This window comes from Molothrus aeneus, chromosome 2 (assembly GCF_037042795.1).
Source record: "Molothrus aeneus isolate 106 chromosome 2, BPBGC_Maene_1.0, whole genome shotgun sequence".
NCBI classification, from domain to species: domain Eukaryota; kingdom Metazoa; phylum Chordata; class Aves; order Passeriformes; family Icteridae; genus Molothrus; species Molothrus aeneus.
Window position 1 is genome coordinate 77,466,799 of NC_089647.1, and position 7,963 is coordinate 77,474,761.

Here is a 7,963-nt window from a genome sequence, read left to right on the forward strand (position 1 = left end):
ATAGCATGAGTTTAGACAGGGCTTCATGGGACAAATAGTTTTGTTTCAGGCAACATTGGACAGAAGCCAGGGCTGATCACATTCACATCCAGATGAGGACAGAAAAAAAAATCCCAAAGTGTTATTTTGCTTTTCTTGCAGTAACTGTGAGTCTTTGAAAAGCTCTCCACAGATTCCATTCTTGGGATGCACAGTGACTCACAAAGGCCACGTTTATCCTCTCTGCCTTGTAGGATGTGTGTGGATTGTCTACACAGCATGAATGAAGACTGAGCCTGGCCAGCTGAGTGCCTTGGGATGCAGAGCCAGTCTGGATGGCTACAAGGCTACAGGGCCTGCACAGGTCAGATAGACAGTGCACAACACATGGTTGGCTGAATTGCAGGTATGACTTGTGCACTTTATCCACTTAGGTGCAGAAGCTGCTTACTGACAGTCCCCAAGAGCTGCCAGCTGCTATGAAATACAGGAAATGCCACATCTTGCACACAGCAATGCCCGAGATCCTGTGAAGTCCGCAGGATTCCTAGCCCTGGCTGAGTAATATCACTGAGGGCTTGGACCTGCCAATGTTACTGTAATCTCACCAACCCTGATAAAAGCACCTTTATCATGGTAGGCATTTTATGCATTTCCCTCTTGCCAGAAGTAATCCTGTGGTTTTCCAATTTTGGAGTCAGTCCCTGGATGCCAGCCCTCTTGCCCACCCCCAACTTTGAAGATGCTTGCAGAGCCATCAGCAGCGTGTAGGGAAATTCCCTCCAGGAATCTGTGGTCAGTCTTACCACGGTTACTGAACATTTCTGTTCAACCAGCCTGGCTCCCAATTCATCTAGAGAGAGAGTGAACAGCAAAAATCAATAGACACACCACTAGTCTCCTGCTTAAGGCCTTTCAGTGTTGCAGTCCTTGTTGCAAGGAGAGGGACTCGGATTTGCTACTACCATGATATAATCCTGGCTGAGTCTCTGGCAGGCCACTCTCCTCAAGGTAGTGCATCCCTCCTATTGATGACCAGCTAGGGTGTGAGCAGATTTTTTCCCCTTTTACTGCTGGAGATGTTCCCGAGTAGCAGTGGCCTTTGGTATCACATTGGCTCACACACCTGAGTGCAAATATCCCGTTTGTTCTCCGAACAAAGCTTCCTTCTTTGCTCCCTTGCTCTGTTCACTCATTCATTCCCCTGGCATGCTGTACAGCACAAAGCATTCCTGTGAGCCAGCAGGGCTGCTGTCATCCCTCAGAGCTTGCTGAGAGCAACCTGCTACTGCTGGCAAGCTCTTGCTGAGTGATGTAATCCTGGGCAGATCTTACGCCACCATCCTGATGCCAGATATTGTGTTGGCTCCTGTTGTTTGTTACAATGTGTATGGCTCCTTAATTTTTTTTTCCTCAAAGGATTTGAAATTTGATCCATGTTTGTCTTTCTGGTTCCTGGTTTTTCTGTTGGAGAGCTCTGAAATCTCTGTGTCTGGCACCTGTGGAAGGCTCTTGTCCTTCCTCTTGTATGCTCCAGCTGGGATAGGTAATTTCCTCTGTTTCACAAATTCTAGTTGTTTTGTTAGCATTTAACCCAAGTCTTCCAGCTTTCCAGTCTTATGTTCCTCATCCAAATAGCCTTGTTTTGTTTGAGTCAACTGTTCAACTGAGATCAGTCAACCTTCTCCTGTCTTTTACCCTCTTTACTTACCTCCTGATGAAAAGAGAGTTTTTAAAATGCTGAACTCCTGCATTTTTACATTCTGTAATTGCCTTTCATGATTCATCCCCCTGGTTTCGTGGAACAGTATCAAAGGTACAAAGTGCTTCAGCTCTTGCCAGAAACAAAGCCAGGATCTGGCTGGTTTCCATTTTGCTGCAGCTGTAATATTGTTACAGTCATTATCTTTCAAGTACCTGGATGAGATAAATTTTGTAAAAAGAAAGGTAAAATACCTCTCATTAGCATTTTTTACAAATACCTCTCTGATTTCTACTTTCAGATGAAGGTCAAAAATGTCCCTGCTTATCCTCTACATTTCCTGGTATTTTCAGCATTCAGGGACCAATATGCAGCTTCTCTGTCCTGCTCAGACATTTTCTTGGTTTCTTCTCTTCACTACAGTGTTTGTTTGCTCAGTGATGACTCAGAACAGAAAACTATGAAAGAGGTAAACCTATTTGTTTCCCAGCCTCCTAAAGGTGCAGTTATCCACCCCAACAGGAAATTCAAGCCTTCGTGAATGGATGTTACAGAGTTAGAGGGGCAAGAGAAGCCACTGTGCCATAGCCTGGCACACATGCAGGGTGACTTGCATAAGCTAAATAAATTAGATTAATTGAGTGGAAGTAAAAATCTTCCCTGAATTAAATACACTGAAAAGATAAATAATTTACAGACTGTGCTGTGAAGAACCCAAAAAGGTTTTTCTCCTCTTCCTGTGCCCTAAAACCTATGCACTGTCTCCTGGAAGGAGCTCACACAGGAATCTTCTCACCAGGTCCATTCTAAACCCCAATAGATTAGAAAGGTGATGTTTTCAGACTTTAAGTGTTACTAAACTAGACAATATTAACAGTATTACAACTTGGTAGTTACTTTGTAACATGGGAAAACACAGAGGTTCCAGCTGTGTTTTTAAAACACCTCACACACAGCAAGGCCTGAATAGTGAGGAGTGCTGCAGAAATGACTGGAATCTCCCTCATCTGTCAAAATGCACGTGGATTGGGATCAGCAGAGCTCATTGAAGCAGATGTGTGCATTTCAGGATTTTACACCTTCCCTTTGACTGCAAGGTTACAGTGTTGACTCAACCTCCAGTTTACTTCCTCTCGGATTTCCCCATCTTCAGATTTTGTTTCCTCTGTCTATTGTAGGAGTGAAATGTTACAAAACAGGCATTGAGATATAAAAACAAACATTGCTTTTGAGTAAAATTATGGATTAAAATAGCATTATAAAATGATTATAAAATTATTAAAATCAGTTTTATTGGTTATTAGTTGACAATAACTGAGACATGAACCTTTTTTTTTTTTGAGGATTGACACTGATTTCTTGTTCATGGTTGAAAGTCATATAAGATCTTGATTCTGTGCTATTGACAGCTCTTTGGCAGCACTCTCTTCAGGATCATGCACCTTACCATCAATATCCCTTTTTTGCAACCTGTGTCATGATTCATTAGAATAACAGAAGTCAGAATTGTTTGACATTCAAGGAGCAACCACTGGAGAAGTTATGAGTTTCTGTTTCCTCCTTTCGAGAGATATGGAGAATGGTGAAAGAAAATTTGGAGCAGCTCCTTTAATATGGAGCAGCCTGGAGAAGAAGGACTTGGGGGTGCTGATGAATGAGAATCTCCACATGGGCAATTTTTGCTTGTAGCCCAGAGGACCAACCATATCCTGGGCTGCATCAAAAGCAGCATGGCCAGCAGGAGGGATGGTGATGCTGCCCCTCTGCTCTGCTCTGGTCAGATCCCAGCTGGAATGCTGCATCCAGCTCTGGGTCCCCAAGGTAAGAAGGGTGTTTGAGCAAGGACAGAGGAGTACTACAAATGTGATCAAATGGCTGGAAGATCTCTTCTATGAAGACATGGTGAGAGAGTTGGGGCTGCTCAGCCTGGAGGACAAAAGGCTCTGGAGAGACCATCTAGTGGCATTCCAGTACCTAAAAGGGGTACAAGAGAGCTGGAGAGGGACTTCTTACAAGGGCCTGTAGTTATAGGGCAAAGGTGAATGGCTTTAAACTGGAGGAGGAGAGTAGATTTAGATTAGATTTGAGAATGACATTCTTCTTTCTGAGGCTGGTAAGGCACTTGAACAGGTTGCCCAGAGATATTGTGGATACCTTGTTCCTGGGAGTATTCAGGGTCAGACTGGACGGGACTCTGAGCAACCTGGTCTAGCAAAATGTATCCCTGCTCTTGTCAGAGGATTGGAACTCAATGATCTTTAAGGTCACTTCCAACCCAAACTATTCTATGATTCTAATAATCACAAATACCAAAATCACACTTTGAGGGTTTCAGCTGCTTTTTCTACTTCATTAATAAACCCTTACATGACTGTCACTGAGTGACAAACATGTGGTGGAGGGAAGGAGAGGCAGAGCAACTTGCCTGTGGCAGCACAAGTCATGGGTGGAATGAGGATGATGAGACAGGATTTCCTGCCTCCCAAATCTCTTCAGGTTCTTCCAGATCAGGCTGCCTCCCAAGCAGGTAATTACATGCATATCAGTCATACCTCTTATAATTTTCCTATCTTTATTTATGAGCTGTGATTCTCCTACTTAACTCAATTGTACTTCACTGCATTAATTAGCTGTGCTTCACAAAACGACTTGGAGAAGTATTTAGTTAATGTGTTCATGAAGTCAGTTCCAAGAGAAGTAACTAAGCTTTTAACAAGGCTAGACAAAAAAAAAACCAACACAAAAAACCCAAAGCCCAATTACAATATATCTGAAAGTGCTTATTTCTCTGCCAATCAAAAGTGGTAAAGACACTTAATCACCCACAACTCTGAGGGTGAATTAGTTGCAAGGAAAAATTATAGCTGCACATATTGTTTGTGTTCAGGAAAGAGATTTGCATGCCTAAACAAAATGAACTTTAACACAGTTAAAAAAACTCACACATTTTGTAAGTGAGATGGTTTTTGTATAAAGTGATAAGAGGAAGCTATATCTTTTCTCAGTTTTGGAGGAGGGAGAGGGCAAATCCTCAACTGCAATAAAGTGATTTTGGTTTAAGGCAATGAATGGATGGAGCTAGATTTTTTAATCCATCTAATGATCTACATCAAATATATGACACTTTCAACTCTGAAATTCATTTTGACAGGTGGGGAGAGAATGGCTGCTTTGAAAGAAATCTTGCCTACATATTAAAGAAACTGTTGGCCAATTTCATCAGATTTGTTGTTTTGTTTCATTTTCCATGTCACTGAACAATTCTGCCCTCTGTTCCAGCCATGAAGTATTTTATCCTGTGAGGCTGGTGGGTTTGTTTTAAAAGTATCTCATCCTTCTGACATTTTATCCTAACTGAATTGCTTCACAGGATCATGAAGAATTACAGAATATTCTGAGTTGGAAAGGATCCAGAAGGATCCTTGAGTTCAACTCTCGAGTGCACAGCCCCTATGGGCACCTTCATTGTTTCTAAGAGTTCTTGCCTCTCTGTCTCCATTTAAGAAGGGGCACACAGAAAGCAGGATGTCAGCTGTGCACACCAAGACAATGGCAAGATGATATTGCCCCAAATACCTAGAGAAGTGAACATAAAGTCTGAGCACAGGGTTTCTGCATACACAGGCTATTTTTAATGTACACAGCCACAATTAATTTCTTATAATTAATAATTTTCTGGTCTGCTGCTTCTGACTCCTTCTGATCTCCCCAAAGAAGAGCTGTGTCAGCTTGCTGTGTTTTAACATCACTATCAGTTTGCCCAAGAATTTCAAGAGAACAAAACAGAATCATTGCTTTATCCTTTCATAGCTGGTCTGAGTGAGAGAGCATTGCTACTTTGCCAAAATAAGAGTAGTAATGCTGTATAATTATTATTTTTGATACAATTGTTTGCATAGGTGAAGTAGGGTAGAGGTGACCCTACAAAATACTGCTAATTGCATTTTCCAAAACACATGAGTAAGCCTCCAGAGATAATAAAGTGCCTTTTATTAGCTTTGGTGTTTTCTTTCTGAATCTCAGGGCCAAACTTGAATCACATTTTTCAAATCTTTCTTTGCAATGCCAAGGCCTCAAAAGCCTTTCTTTTAGAAACATAAAAGCAAGAATTCTCTGAAAATATCTGGACTTCACATAAAAGATCACAGAAGGTACTAAATCTCATAATAAAGGGATGCTGTAATGCATCTGGGCTGCTTTTCCATTTTGCAGTGCCTGCAGAGCTGAGGCAGAATGGCAAAGGCAGTACTGAAACACATTCTGCTACCAGCTTGTTTGTACATGTCCTACCAGCAAATATTTCTATGCTTCAGGGCTGTAAGCTGTGATGAGCAAAATATATGCATATGCGTATATATATATATATATATATATATATATATATATATATATATATATATATATGTATACATGCACACCCGTATCAAAACAAAATCTAAAATCACATTAACATGACAGGAGAATCAAACCTTTACCTTTGCATAATTTTTGAGTACTTGTCTACACAAGGGACAGCCAAAACTGAAAAGGAAGGGACTATAATCAGCACATAACCTAGTCATGGGACTAGCAGACAAGGAGAAATTCTCATATAATCATCCAAGATGTTGACCCAGGATGCAGAAATAATCCCATCTGAGTTCTATATTCATGGATCATGTGGTGTAAGACATGAAATAGCTGAGCAGGACAGCACCACAGTGTTTGACTCCTGTGCAGGGTGATGCTTCTCTTGGAGGTGGTATTGATGAAGGTCATGGTGGACTGGGTGAGTGAGCACTTTAGCCCCACATTAGATTTCCACTTGTAAACTTGGGCTGGAGAGCAGCCTCTTTACCACCACTGCCTTGTTCCCAGCATCTTCTTGGTTGGTGAGCACAAGTTACCAAAAATTCTTTAAATGTGTTTACATGAAGGAAAAGCCTGAAACAACAAGTGCTAGATTCTGTGCATCAAGTGATAGTACTGAGTCTCTTGCTGGTGTTTTGTGTGCAAAGGCTATTCTGTGTTAGATTATGCTAAACCTCAAGACAGCTTTTCTTGTAAAATAGGAAAGTCTATGCAGAGGGCAGATATTAAATAGTAATTAAACTCTAATTATGTCTCATAGCTATTGCACAAGAGTTTCCACACAGGAAGTCTTGAAGAAAAGTCACTTGACATGGGAGGAGAGTGGATGAGGCATTTGGCCCTTGGCACTTAAGTCATAGAGCATAGAATCATGGAATCACAGAATCATAGAATGGTTCAGGTTGAAGAAAAGCTCTAAGATCCTTCAGTCCAATCATTAACCCAGGACTGCCAAGTCCACCTCTAAACCACATCTTTTTGTGCCACGTCGACCTGTCTTTTAAATACCTCCAGGGATGTTGACTCAACCACTTCCCTGGGTAGCCTGTTCCAATGCTTGACAACTCTTTCTGCGGAGAAAATTTTCCTAATAGCCAACCTGCATGTTTCTTCTACCAGCTGTGCTGTGGTGCTGGCAGCCATTACCAGAGAGACTGTAACAACCTGCTGCAGGGTTGCAAGGGAGAACAGTAACATTAATTATGTAATAGCCCATGACGGCACTCAGGATGAACTGTTCCATGACCTTCCCCAGCACTGAGGTCAGGCCTGTAGCTCCCCAGATCCTGCTTCCAGCCCTTCTTGCCAATGGGTGTTACATTTAGTAATTAGAGCATCCCATTTGCTGACTTCCAGTTAACCAGGACCTCTCCAGTGAGCCAGGGCTGCTGGTAAATGGTGGAAAATGGCTTGGTGCCAAGTTCCACCAAATCCCTTGGTGCCCTTGGGTGGATCCCATCCGGCCCCATACATTTATGTGTGTCTAAAGTGGTATAAGCATCTGAGGTCACACCTCCATTTTCATTCTTTCAAGCCCACACAGTTTAATGAGGGTTCCCTGTTCCCATAGAGCAGCATGGCTGATTGAAAGACCAGATACCTGTGCAAAGAAACTGTGACAGAGCCATATCAGCAGCCTGCTCCCTCATGTTTGGGCAGTGGGAATATGCAGAACCAATTAGTCAAATTATGAGAACTGTCACAGCAGGAAAGAGATTAAATAATCCCTTTTGGGTCTGAAGACAGTTTGATTATGAAAGCTGTTGGCAAAGATTCCTACGCCTAGAAGTGATTTATCAGTCAGGCTACCCCATTTTGTTATCATCCTGTGAATAAAAACCAAGACACTCATTTGTACACTGTGATTTAAGGGGGCAGGGTTATTGGTCAGTAAAGCTTTGTAGGAGACAGGAACATCTGTTGTTTAATCAT